At 44.0% G+C, this 12916-nt stretch overlaps 2 protein-coding genes across 2 annotated transcripts in view; both read left to right on the forward strand.

Annotated features, from left to right (window-relative positions):
• The window catches only part of LOC127394543 (T cell receptor alpha chain MC.7.G5-like), a 116034-nt gene that overhangs the window by 53231 nt on the left and 49887 nt on the right, over nt 1-12916 (forward strand). The window lies entirely within an intron of this gene.
• The window catches only part of LOC127394550 (T cell receptor alpha chain MC.7.G5-like), a 56967-nt gene that overhangs the window by 40195 nt on the left and 3856 nt on the right, over nt 1-12916 (forward strand). The window lies entirely within an intron of this gene.

Here is a 12916-nt window from a genome sequence, read left to right on the forward strand (position 1 = left end):
GTCCGGAGGAGCCGAGAGGGAAGGGGGGGCCGCCTGTGCCCGCGCCGCGGGGACCCTGCCTGCCCAGCCTGAACCAAACCGGACCAAAGTAGGAGCTTGCCCAGCCTGCCTTTGCCACCCACTTCGGGACTAGAGCCATGCTTGCCGCAGCTGCTGCTGCTGGGAGGGGTCGCCCCGGTTCCCGGGAAGCCCCCCCACGGATCTCCTGCCGAGCCTGCCAGCTGCATCCCGGGAACCACACGCTACGAAAGGTGGGTAGATACACACACACACATACATACACACTCTAACTTCCCTGCCGGGCCCAACTCCTACCCTTTCACTCCTGCTCCTCAACTGGACAAAGGGGATAATGCAATGAAAGGCTGCTGGGCCAAGATAAGGACAGGGAGATTACCCAGCAGTTACTGTCACAAGCAAAACAGACAGCCTGGGGATATTAACATAAATCTGCATAGGATAATGAGGAATAAGAACAAATCTAAAACACCTTCCCCTGACTCCTTGCTTGCTAGTATGGACTGCCCTTGAGCTCAGCACTGGTGAGACTAATCTACAGTGTCCACTCCTGGGCTCCCCAGTGCAGCAAAGACATGGATATACCAGAGCAAACGCAGTGAAGGGCCATGAAGATGAGGAAGGGAGCATAAGACCTACAAGTAGAGCCTGAGAGATTGGGGTTGATTTAGCATAGAGAAGAAAATGCTGTGGGAGGATTTGTCAGTGTGTGTAAATATCGGAGGCTGTGTAGTCACCATTGGAGATATTCAAACCTGAACAGGTGAAGGCTGTGGGCAGCCTACCATCCCTAACCTCAGTAGACAGCTATGCCACGCGGAGCTGTCTGTTTAGTCACCTGCAACAGGTTGGGAGAGTGAATCGGAAGGGTAAAAGTTAGAAGAGTCTGTGTTAAGATACAAGCAGTTTAATATGTAAAGCAAAATTACAAGTACAAACGCAGCAATGTAAGGAATTAATTCTCTACTTCCCATTGGTAGGCAGATACTTAGGCATTTTCAGCAAAGCAGGGCTTCTTCATGCATGGTGGCTACATGGGAAAGGCAAATGTCATGACTCCAAATATCCCTCTTTCCTCCTCCTTTTCCCCAGCTTCTATTGCTTTGCATGATGTCATGCAGTATGGAATATCTCTTTTTGGCTGGTTTTGTTCAGCTGCTCCCTGATGTTCAGATTAATCCCTCTGTGTTTCAGTGTGTGTGCCTTGCTTCTTGATCTGTCACTGAGCACCACTGCAAAGAGCCTGGCTCTACCTTCCCTGCACCCTCCCTTCACCTGTTTCTATTGATGAGATCCTGAGCCTTCTCCAGGGTGAACACAGTTCGCTAAGCCTTTCCTCTTGTAACATGTGGTTTTCTCTTACAGTTTTTGTTTAAGCAGAAGTTTAAGCATTGAAGAACTGAAATTTGAACATGAAGAGCCAGAGCTGAATTGAGTTTTGAAACCTCATGTTGTTTAAGGAGCCTCAGAGTAGTGCAACTGCAGGAGCTGGGCAGCAGAGTGACTTTTCTCCTGGGTATCGTAAAGTCATACCTTAAAGATCCTCTAGTTCCATTGCCCCTGCCATGCGCAGGGACAACGTCCACTAGACCATTTGGTTCCAAGCCCAGTCCAACCTGGCCTTGAATACTTCTAGGAATCCACAACTTCCCTGTGCAAATTGGAAGTGTCTAACCACCTACATGGTGAAGAATTTCTTCCTTCTATATATTTTAGTTCTTCTCTCTTTCAGTTTGGAACAGTTCTCCCTCATCCTTTCACTAAGTGCCTTTGTAAGTGTCCCTCTTCAGCTTTTTTATAATTTCCTCTGTGTCCCGAACAGGACAGGATGGCAGATGAGAGGTATATGCACAGATCAAGATTGATTGCATATAACACTGGGGTCCTAACTACTTACAGTAGAAGGCACAAGCACAGTCAAATTGTAGGGAAACTCTGAGGCTGGAACAGAAGTTGAATTAGAATGCAAAAGGTATCTTAACAATAAAATGTATTGCTTGTATTTAGATCAAACATCAAAGGTTAACCACTAAAATGCTAGCAACTTAGCTATTATCAAGTTTTATACTAGGCCTAAAACATTAATTTTCACTTTTAAAGGATTCTATAATCTTAAAACTCAGTGATGAAAATTACTGGACATTAAGTTGGCTAATAAAGACAATGAAAGAGTTAATATGTCTCACCCTTGCCCAGCCACAGCTGGGTGTCCCTGGGTGGGTATTCATTCTCGAGAATTAGTCTCTCTGGCAGGCATCCCCGCTAGAGGAGAGAAGGTCCAGCAACCTCCTGAGAAAGTGTACGAGAAGCCCCCCAGTCAAAGCTGGGACCAGACTTCTGTAGAATAAAGTGAATTGACTGCTGTCATTTAACTATTATCCATACCTCCAACATCTCTCATTGGAGAATAAAAGGAAAACAGTAGAAAAACCATGAAGGTCTTGTTATCACCAAGTAAAGTCTTATGTCTGTTCCTTCACTTTATCGCCGTTTCAGGTCTTGTCATGGCTGGGCTGGGCTCAGACTTCTTCCAGCACCAGAGAGCAGTTGGTGTTATGTATATCAATTTGGCCTCTGTTTGTACCTTTCAAGGTTGTTACCAGCTCAGAGCTTGCTGGGCCTTTCCCTTCTCATGGGAATCTTTCCACTCCAGGTCTGGGCCTGCAAAACTGAGAGACAAAAAGCAGTTGAATCATAGAGGGAACCTGTTGAGAGATGGAGCGTCCTCATGACCTCATGAAGTGGTAATGCAGGTACGTCTTGCCTCCCTGCTAGAAAAGTATCCCTCATGTATAGGAATGCATCACAAATAGGTTTTAAAATGTGTGAGAAAACCTGTGCCTGTATATTGGTATTAATTTAAATTAAATCAAATTAAATACAATGAGAGAGACTAATTCTTCTCTTTTACTATACTATTTTAATATTTTAATATGTGTGGTTTACGTGGGATCAATTGCATTTTGCAGTTTGTGCACTATACTTTTAAACATAGTGCAACTACTAAAACCAGACATAATTTCACCAATATTGAAAATGTTTTGATAAGATGTAAAACTTGAGTTCAAAATTCCAGTTGCCATTGGTGAACATTCAAACAAGGTTTTCCACCACTGGTGCTCTCCATGCTTCTTGACTCTTCAGGGCTCTACACTCTTTTCAGGTGTATTCTGTCTGTGTCACAATGTACTGTAATCAGAATTCTCTGGCCTTTTTCTTTCAATTGTTATATCAGTTCCTGTAATAGTTTCTTGACCAAAGTAATTTCCATCCCCATTTGGGTTGAAGATATGGTGTTGTACAACACGTCATCTTCTTGTAAAGTCTGGTGTGTGGTCATGGGCACAGAGTAGTTGAAGTCACATCCCGCATATAACGGCGAAATTACAAACACACAGATTTGAATGATTGTCACGTTGTACTGTTTCATTTTCTATTGTTCAATTGCTACAGAGAGTTCTTAAGCATACACACCCTTCCCCAGGATGTACTATGATAGATTCAGGATTATCATCAGAACACATTTCAAAATGACAAACACTGTTCAGTATCTAGACAAATGTCTCGAGCCCTTAGGGCATTGCCTTTGCAAATTAATCCAGTCTGGGGTAGGAAGAGAAGAAAACCAGAAGCAAAGTCCTGCAGCAGTAGTTTTAGTGTCAGCATGCCTGTTTTTAAAGGCAATTAATAATCCAGAAATAAATGTCAGGCCCTGCTTTATCAGACCCCTGACAGGTCATAATACATTGAGTGAGGAGACCCAAAGTTTGCCCGGCGCTTACAGTTTTTTTCTCTCCCTTCCAGGGAACCTGGGTTTCTCCTCCCCACCCACCCCGCAGGATGTTTTTGGTTTCTCTCACTCTAATTTTTTATATACATAAATATTTTATTTTATTTTTTAATTATTTTTTTTTTACTGCCTGTTCTGTGTCAGCCACCATTTCTGGTATGTGAGCTGCTGGCTGACCAATGTGCAGGGGAGTTCCAAGGGTAGTGCCTTCCTCCAAAGCTGATGCTGTTCCTCTGCTGTGCAGGGAGGCTGGTTTTTCTTTTCATTTCTATCACAAGAGCAGAAGTCGAAGTTTGCACCTGGTGTCTGAAGCATATTTGCCCTTCATGTTTTAAAGCTTTGTCTGGTGGTTTAGCTTGCTTGTTAGAATCTGACCAGCCTGTATCTCTTGCACGAGTTACTATGTGTAAGAATTCTGCCCACATAGGAATAAGCCATCCTGGCTGACCAGCTTGTAATTCCTGATTGTAAAGCTGATCTGCTATGGTGCCATCTTTGCACCTTCCTAAATAACCTTTTAGATCTGCCAGAGCACCCCTTTATAGTGGCTTTATCATATCAGGATTCACCTCAGCAGTGATTGGGGTACCTCTGTCAGCATGATCATGCATTGCCTGTAAACAGGCTGCTTTTGTAATAGCAGTTAACAGACCATCAATTCAATGAATGGGTATAATAATTGGTTCTCCCCTATCCTGTGGATCTGTTCCTCCAGCTCAATAGGCAACTTGATTAGTGATAGAATGAGGACCAGGACCAAGATTTAACTGGACTTCTGGACTCCAAAGCCCACCGGCTTCAGTATTATCTAGTATTACTGGTTCTCCTCCAGCAAGGCACGCTTTCCATAAATACTGACTTCCTGTTTCTCCTGGCTGCCACCCATATTTATTCTGTAATTTTGACATCTGCAGAGGATTTCAAGGTGCACTCTTAATTTTAGTTCTCCTCTGACCTCTTTGCAACCCCTTTGATACCTCAGTTTTGATTACAGGTCTCATTTTTAGTGGTGCTTCCTTCCCATCTTTGAAATCCAGAAGTTTAATTGTTCCAGGGGAAGAGGCAGTGGGAGCAGCAACTGGCATTAGAGAAACAGCAGGAGCAGTGCTTGCAGTGTGGGCAGCAATAATCCTTCCCACAGCAGGAGTGGTGCCTATTACAGGAGCACCAGTAGCCACAACAGCACTTGTTGCAGCAGAGGAGGAGGCAGCAACAACAGGAGGAACAGTTTTGGTAAAGCCTCCTGTAACCACACTTGCTGTGGAAGCAGTGGTATTGGTCTCTGCTGTTCAGGAAGAGGCTGGAGCTGGCAGAGAAAGCCATTTGTCCTCCTTATAATCCTCCTCAGGATTTAAATGGAACAAATGCAAGTGTGTGGCTTGTGGGAGGCTGTGAAGACAGGTGTGTTTCTGCAGTCACCCAAATGGAGAAAGGCTGTTTAATTGCATCTGAGCTCTCACTGACAAGCAGGCTGCAATCTCACTGCTCTGGGAAGATTTAGCAGCAAGCAAAGGGTGTGAGAGGGGCAGCAGTATGTACCCAGGCCTGTGGCAAGGGCTATTTAGAGCTTGTTCTCTTTGTTCTGCCAGCACTTCAAGACACTGAAAGCCAACTTGATGACTTTCCTGGAGAAGTGAGGCAATAAGGAGAAAATAACTTGACACAATAAAGGGAACTGCAGATGAACATGTTCATGTTAACAGTGGAACATGCAGGGGCACTGGTATTAAAAAAAGCTGTTAAAAATGAGAAATATACCCTTGTGGTTAGTAGCAACAAAAATGCAAATGAACATGTTGAGTAATACAGCATGGAACCAGGCAGATTTGTGAACAGATGAAACAATGCTGTTTCCTGTTATGCCTTAGAACTGGACTTGAGGATTCAGAAACTGCTGCACAATTCCAGGTAACCATTAGTCAAAAACATTAAAGTCAGATAAAAATCAAATGAAACCCCAAATTTAGTCAACCATAACTAAATGTTGCCCACCTTCAAGCTCAGCTAAAAGCACGCATAATTCAATCCAAAGTCCAAAGCATATCCAGCTCAGTGGTCAAATAATCCAGTACACAAGATCAAAGAAACTGAGGAAAATGTGGTGCATGTAATGAGGAGAAAAACTCCCAAGACCCTTACAAAAATTGCACTAAACCAAGAAATACTAAAATTCAAATACTTGAGTAATTCAGCAACTTTCACACATCAAGACAGAACCCATTAAGCTACCATCACCTAAACAAAAATAACCTTTGGACAATTCATAGATGTGGGCTTACTTTTTATTTGGCATAGAAAAACAGGCTTTGGGAACACAAATACCAGGCAGCTGGTCCCCAGATATTCTTTAAGATTTTTTGTCCTAAGTCTCTTGATGTTTGTTAAAAGTGCAGGTTGGTGGTCCTGCTTTTTTACATTGCATCCTCCTCTCCGGATCCTGAGCTTAGTCACTGCACAGGGTCACTAAAGCCAAGGCTGCCAATGCTTCCTCCTTTGCAAGCAGGAGGTCCAGATCATTTGTGTCAGGATACTTTCATCAGTACACTACAGAAAACTGCCTGTTTGCTTGGGCCCTGCTGTGCTGTCTTGACAGCAGACATCTGGCATTGTTCATGACTGGTCCCATGAGGACCACTTGTTTGAAGAAGCCCTTGTCTGCTTCTTCTTCCTGAGCAGGTATCTCTAGTAGCAACCCACCATAATGTCACCCCTGCTGATCTGCCCTCCAGTCCTGACCTGTACACTGTTAGCTGGCTCACTGAACCTCCCAAAGCAGGGCTCCATGCATTCCAGCTGCTGTCTGACAGACAGGGCAGTTGCTCCTCCTTGGCTTCCCACCCTGTCCTTCCTAAACAGCCTGGCTCTATCCATACTTCTTTAAGCTACTGCACAATATGTCCATGATCCCAGAGCTCTGCAAGCAGGTCATGGGGGAAAAACTGGGCCATGCAGGAGAGAAGCCCGGGCAGTGGGCACTAACTGGCACTTTACCATGTGTGTCAGTTCTTGGGTCGTGTGAACTCTCCCACCACATCTCTGTGTTGTCAATGAGATCACAGCCCTGAAACTACTAGCAGAGATATACTTTCTCATTTGTTCCCCATTTTCCATGTCCTTGTGTGCAGGCACTTCAGAGAGGCACCCAGCCCTGCTGATTTCCCAAAAACTATGAGGGCTTTTGTACCAATCCTTTCCACCACTTTCTTACTTTCTTCCAGCAGGTCAGCCCCTAACGTATACTGATGTGTGGGGTTGCTCCTCCCCAGGTGCAGGACCTTACATTTGCTCTTGTTGAACCTCATGCAGTTCCTCTCTGCCCAACTCTCCAGCCTGTCCAGGTCATACTAGATGGCAGCAGAGCCCTCTGGAGTATCAGCCACCTTTTCGAGTTTTGTATCATCAGTGAACTTGGTCATTGATGAATATGTTGAGCAAGACCATACCCAGTACAGACCACTGGGGAGCATCGCTGGTAACAGGCCCCTAACTTGACCCTGCACCACTGGTCATGACCCTCTGAGCTCTGTTACTCAACCAGCTCTCAACCCACCTCACTGTGCACTCACCTAACCATCTAACATTTCCTAAGTTTCTTAGTGAGGGTGTTATGGGAGACAGTGTGTTCTGGTTTAACTATTAAAGGTGAATCAAAAAAAAACAGAGGACAGAATTGTTATTATCCCCCTCTCCCTCCTCCCTCGCAAGTGAAGATAGAAGGGGAGTAAGGAGGAGAGCCTTAGACTTTGAAAATTGAAATTAGAAACAAATGTACTGTAACACAAGGGAAAAAGGTAAAATGTGGGGGAAAAACATATATATATATATAGATATATATATAGATATATATACACAAAACTGATCTCGATGATGGCAGGGATATGGGGGATATGGGAAAGGCAGGGCTGCTCCAGGGGAGAGGTTCATGGCCCCTCCCAGCACCCAATGCAGTTGGATTCTGGAGCGAGAATCCAACTCGGATTCTCCCAAAGGAGAGGTTCCAAAGGAACCGGCAGAAGCCCCAGCAAGGAGAAAGGAGCAGGAACGGAGAAGGGACCGGCTTCCAGCTTTCCTGGCTTTTATAGATTGTCACAGGAAGAGGGCAGGAATACTGACCCCTTCCTGTCTTAGAGGGTCCTAATGATCCTCTCTATAGGTATCCAACACCATACCGGGGTCTCCCAAATCATAACAAAGTGTCAAAACCCTTGCTGAAGACAAGGTACATAACATCCACTGCTCTCCCCTCATCTAACAAGGCAGTTATGACATCATAGAAGGCTATCAGATTGCTCAAGCGTGATTTCACGTTGGTGGATCCATGCTGACCTCTCTCCTAATGACTTTCCTTGCTTTCACATGTTTTGAGATTACATCCAGAGTAATTTGTTCCATCACCTTTCCAGGGACAGAGGTTGGACTAACTGGCCTGTACTTCCCTGGCTCTTCCTTCTTGCCTTCTTCAAGACTGGAGGGATATTGGCCATCCTCCAGCCCTCAGGCACCTCTCCTGTTCTCCATGGCCTCTCAAAGATGATGCACAGTGGCCTAGCAATAACACCTGCCAGCTCTCTCAGCACTCGTGAGTGCGTGTCATCAGGGTCCATGGATTTATGGGTGTCTAGTTTGGCCAAGTGGTCTCTAACCCGGTCCTCCTCTACTGAGGGAAAGCCTTCCTCTCTCCATGCCTTATATCTCACCTCCATGGTCTGGGATGCATGAGGGACAGTTTTAGCAGTGAAGACTGAGGCAAAGAAGGCATTCAATAACTCTGCCTTCTCTGCGTCTTCCACCACTAGGGTGCCCACCTCACTCATCAGCGGGCCTGCATTTTCCCTAGTCATCCTTTTTCTATTGATGTACTGAAAAAAACCCAAACAACCCTTCTTGTTGTCTTTGATACCATTTGCCAGATTTAATTCCTGGTGGGTCTTAGCTTTCCTCATTGCAGCCCTGCATTCTCTTACAACATTCTTATATTTCTCTCAGGTGGCCAGTCTTGTTTTCCACATTCTGTACATTTCTTTCTTCCATTTGAGTTTCTCCAGAAGATCCTCACTCATCCATGCAGGTCTCCTGCCTCCTCTTCTTGATTTCTTACTCATAGGGACAAACTGATCTTGATCTTGGAGGACGTAGTGTTTGAATAAGACCAGTTCTCATGGACATGCCCTTCTAGAGCCCTTACCCATGGTAATCACAGAATCTTCATGGTTGGAAAAGACTTCTAAGATCATTGAGTCCAACCGTGAACCCAGGAAAAAAGCCATCCATGCCTACTAGAGCATGTCCTGAAGTGCTGTGTCTACATGTTTTCTGAATACCTCCAGGGATGGTGTCTCCACCGTCTCCCTGGGCAGCCTGTAATCCTACTTAGTTCTTTACTTCATCCATGCAGGATACTGAACTCCACCATCCCGTGGTCGCTACAGCCAAGGTTGCCCCTAACCTTCACATCCCCAGCAAGTCTTTCTTTGTTTGTTAATACTCGGTCCAGCAGTACACCTCTCCTGGAAGGATCCTCCACCACCTATGTTAGCAAGTTATCATCAGCACTCTGCAGGAATCTCGTGGGCTGAGTGTGCCTGGCTGTGTTGCTTTTCCAGAAAAGTTCAGGGTGGTTGAAGTCCCCTGTGAGGACCAGTGCCTGTAATTGTGAGGCTACTTTCAGCTGTCTGTTGAAGGTCTCATTGACCTCCTCATCCCGATCAGATGGCCTGAAGCAAGTGTCGCGCAACAGTGTTACCCATGTTAGCCTGCCTCTTAACTCCTACCCAAAAGCTCTCAACTGGTTCTTCATTCTCTCTTAGGCATTGCTTGATACATTCAAGGTGCTCTTTCACTTCAAGAGCCACTCCACCACTCTGCCTTGCTGTCCTGTCTTTCCTGAACAGTACGTAGCCATCCATGACAACATTCCAGTCGTTCAAGCTATCTCACCATGTCTCAGTAATTGCAAAGAGATCATAGCCCTGGTCATAGAAAACAAGTCCCTTTTGCCAATGCCAGCTGTGCAACCAACTGTGAGCAGCAGGACCCAGCCACATCTCCTTCTCACTGTCAGAAGCCATAAGCTCCTAGTCTTCATCTTCATGGGAATTTCCATTTCCCAGCTTGATATGCACAGACTCAACCTGCTTCTCCTTTGATAGAAAAGGGAGGGGTGGGCTCTTGAAGCTGCAGGGTCGCAGAGATTGAGTCCATTGCTTGCCATCAAGGTTCGGGTAGTTCTAACAATGCAGAAATTGATCATCAATCAACAAAGCCTAACAAAGCACCACCACTGTGTCTACTTTCTCACCTTACCTAAAAGAGCATGAAGACTTCCTAAAGCACCATTTAACCCCAGACACAAACTCTAAGAGCCCAGATCAGGCACACTCTTCATGCTCCTGAGCACTGAAACCAAATTCATGGTGAAAAAGTAGACAGCTTCCTGCAGCACAGAAGGATTTTCCGTAATGCTTTGAAATAGCACTGAAAGTACTGACTTGCTTTTTTTCCTACTTTCTGTCCAGCTTGACTCCGTGAGACTTTTCAGAGCTGCCTAGTAATCCTAAAGGTTTGACTGATAATTCAGTCTTCTTGTCTTATTTTAGACCATTCTGTGAAAGCCATGTCAAGTTCCTTGATGTGGCATGTTGGGAGAGAAACCGCTCGAGAAGTCATGTGACTGTCTCTATAATCCACAGTTCTGTGTAGTGAAAAGGAAGAAACAGTTTTTGTAATGGAATATATCGCTGTGTTTGGGACTGGAGTACCACAATGATATAAACAGCATAGGGACCTGTGCAAAAACCCAGTGATGGGAAAAAAAGGCAATATATTTTGGGGAGGAAAGGGTATGGGTGACTGAAATGATTTAGGAGACGAATGCAGAATACTTTTCATATTTCTGTTTATCCTGGGAATACAGAGCTCACAGAGTTTCTAAAAGATGGAAGAAAGGGAGAACTTGAAAATTCTGTGTTCAGTCAAGCTGTTTGAAATCATTGAGCTATTCAGTTATGGTTTTTCCCTTTCCAGTTTTGGAAGAAAGTCTGACTCTGGATACCCTTGTGGGATTGCATACGTGGATAATTGGGACAAATATCTGGCTTCTTATGTCCTGTTTTTACAACACTTTTGAATACCATGAGGAAAGAGTTATTTATATGACTAAGGCTTAGCAGTGTGAGGAATGATAAGCTCACATTTGGAAAGGGGACCACTCTCACAGTTAAGCCAAGTAAGTATCATTATTTTATTTCTCAAAATTATGTTAAAATTAAGGTGAGGGAGGACAAAGGGGTGGTTTGGGTTCACTGTAAGAATTTTCTGCTGCAGTAATCCCTAGAGTGGACTCTCTCTAGCCAGAGTTTCCAGCTGAATCCTCAGGTTGTGTCTGCTTAGGAAAGCTTTAGAGGAACAATTGTGTTACCTCTGTATATCAGCATTACTCCATTAATCCCAAACACCTGGAGTGCATGATGGACAATTAACACCTTATAGTTTATTCCCAGTCTGGATAATACTCCGGTTCACATTTACTTTGAAGTGTGCGATCCTCCAATGGATTTTTACTGTCTCATTTTGAGATAGGTCCTTAGCTTTCTGTTATGACAAGGTAGCTTTTTTGGAAACATGCATTGGTAGTCACTAGTCACAGTTCAAGGCATAATCTCCTGTAGAGGGCTGAGTTAAGGATAGATAAGGGGTTTAGTTTATTCTAGATAAAACTTCCATTAAGAAAACTAAGGCCCAGAACATCACGGAACATAAAGCTCTTCCCATTACTTTGTAAGATGAAAGGGAAAAGATGCACAACTTTTTGTGCTAATAAAAATCCCTCCCAAAAGGAAACAGTGGTAGGAATTCATGTCTGTGTTTTCATGTAATGGAAAATAGTGGGACTCAGCTGAGCCTCTGGGTTCTGATAAATAATTATGTGAACTACAAGTGCACCCTGTGCCATTAGCTCTTGTTCAGGATCTTTCCCAGTGAGTTGTCCCAGAGAAGCAGCTTGATAGTGGTGGTTGGAAATACTGGAGATCAGAAAACAAGAAAAACCTCTAAAGATCTTCTCAGGTAACTAAGAATGCACAGGACTAACAGGCTCCAACAAAAACATATTACAGCACCTGGAAAGGAAATGTATGTAGGAGGAAAAGCAAAATGAGCCCTTTTTGATCTGCACATTTTAACTGTGTGTTACCGCTGGTCTTGTCTTCGGGAAGGGGACTCAACTGACGGTGGAACCAAGTATGTATTATTCATGCATTAACCTCGTCCAAGTTGTTGTTCAGATTTTAAGTTCTTGTCCTTTTCTTTGTCCTAGAATTCAGGCAGCTGCTGACCCATGATTTAAAGTCACGAATTAGACTTCAGTATTTCTATGTATAACGTTTTGATATGCGATTAGGCAAGTTAATAATAAAGTTAATGCTGATTATGCTTCTTGCAAGTGACCAAAGACTTCATGTTTCACAAGGGCAAGTCCTGGCTGCCGTCATGCTGAATTTCTTTGGAACTTGACATCCATACGCCTCCTGAGGCATCCTAATAATGATTTCTTATTAATTGTTAGACTGTCCATGTTTGGACAGTCTGAATGGAACTAAAGTTCCTTTGGAGGTTGACATTTAAGTTCCTAAGAATTTCTACTCTCTCAGAGTTAGAAAGACACCAACAAGGGGAGAGAAGGATAATATGCAAAAGCGTTAAGTGGAATCTTACGCAATTTTTCTGTACTAGTTTGATCTTATGAAATTGTTCAGAGCTTGAATTTAACTGAATAGGTCAAACACAGGAATATTTGATTCCTGTTTGGTATGTGCTGTAGGTGTCAACAAGCATGGAGTTGTGCCTGTTTTTATAGAACAACCAACCGATAAATTTACGGTAGAGTACGGGTTGGCTTTAACCTCAGTATTGGCATGTGGCGGGTGGGGGAGAGAGAATAGAATTAATATAGAACTGGAACAGAATGAATGAATAGAACTTGAAACATACTGTCATGGAAAAAAAAAATGTTAGAACTGAGGGACTTGACCAAACTGAAAGACAGATGCCATGTAAAATTCAAACTTCAATGCACCTCATTTTAGCACAGAGATGCATCAGGATGCTCCT

Source organism: Apus apus, chromosome 25 (assembly GCF_020740795.1).
Source record: "Apus apus isolate bApuApu2 chromosome 25, bApuApu2.pri.cur, whole genome shotgun sequence".
Lineage (NCBI taxonomy): Eukaryota > Metazoa > Chordata > Aves > Apodiformes > Apodidae > Apus > Apus apus.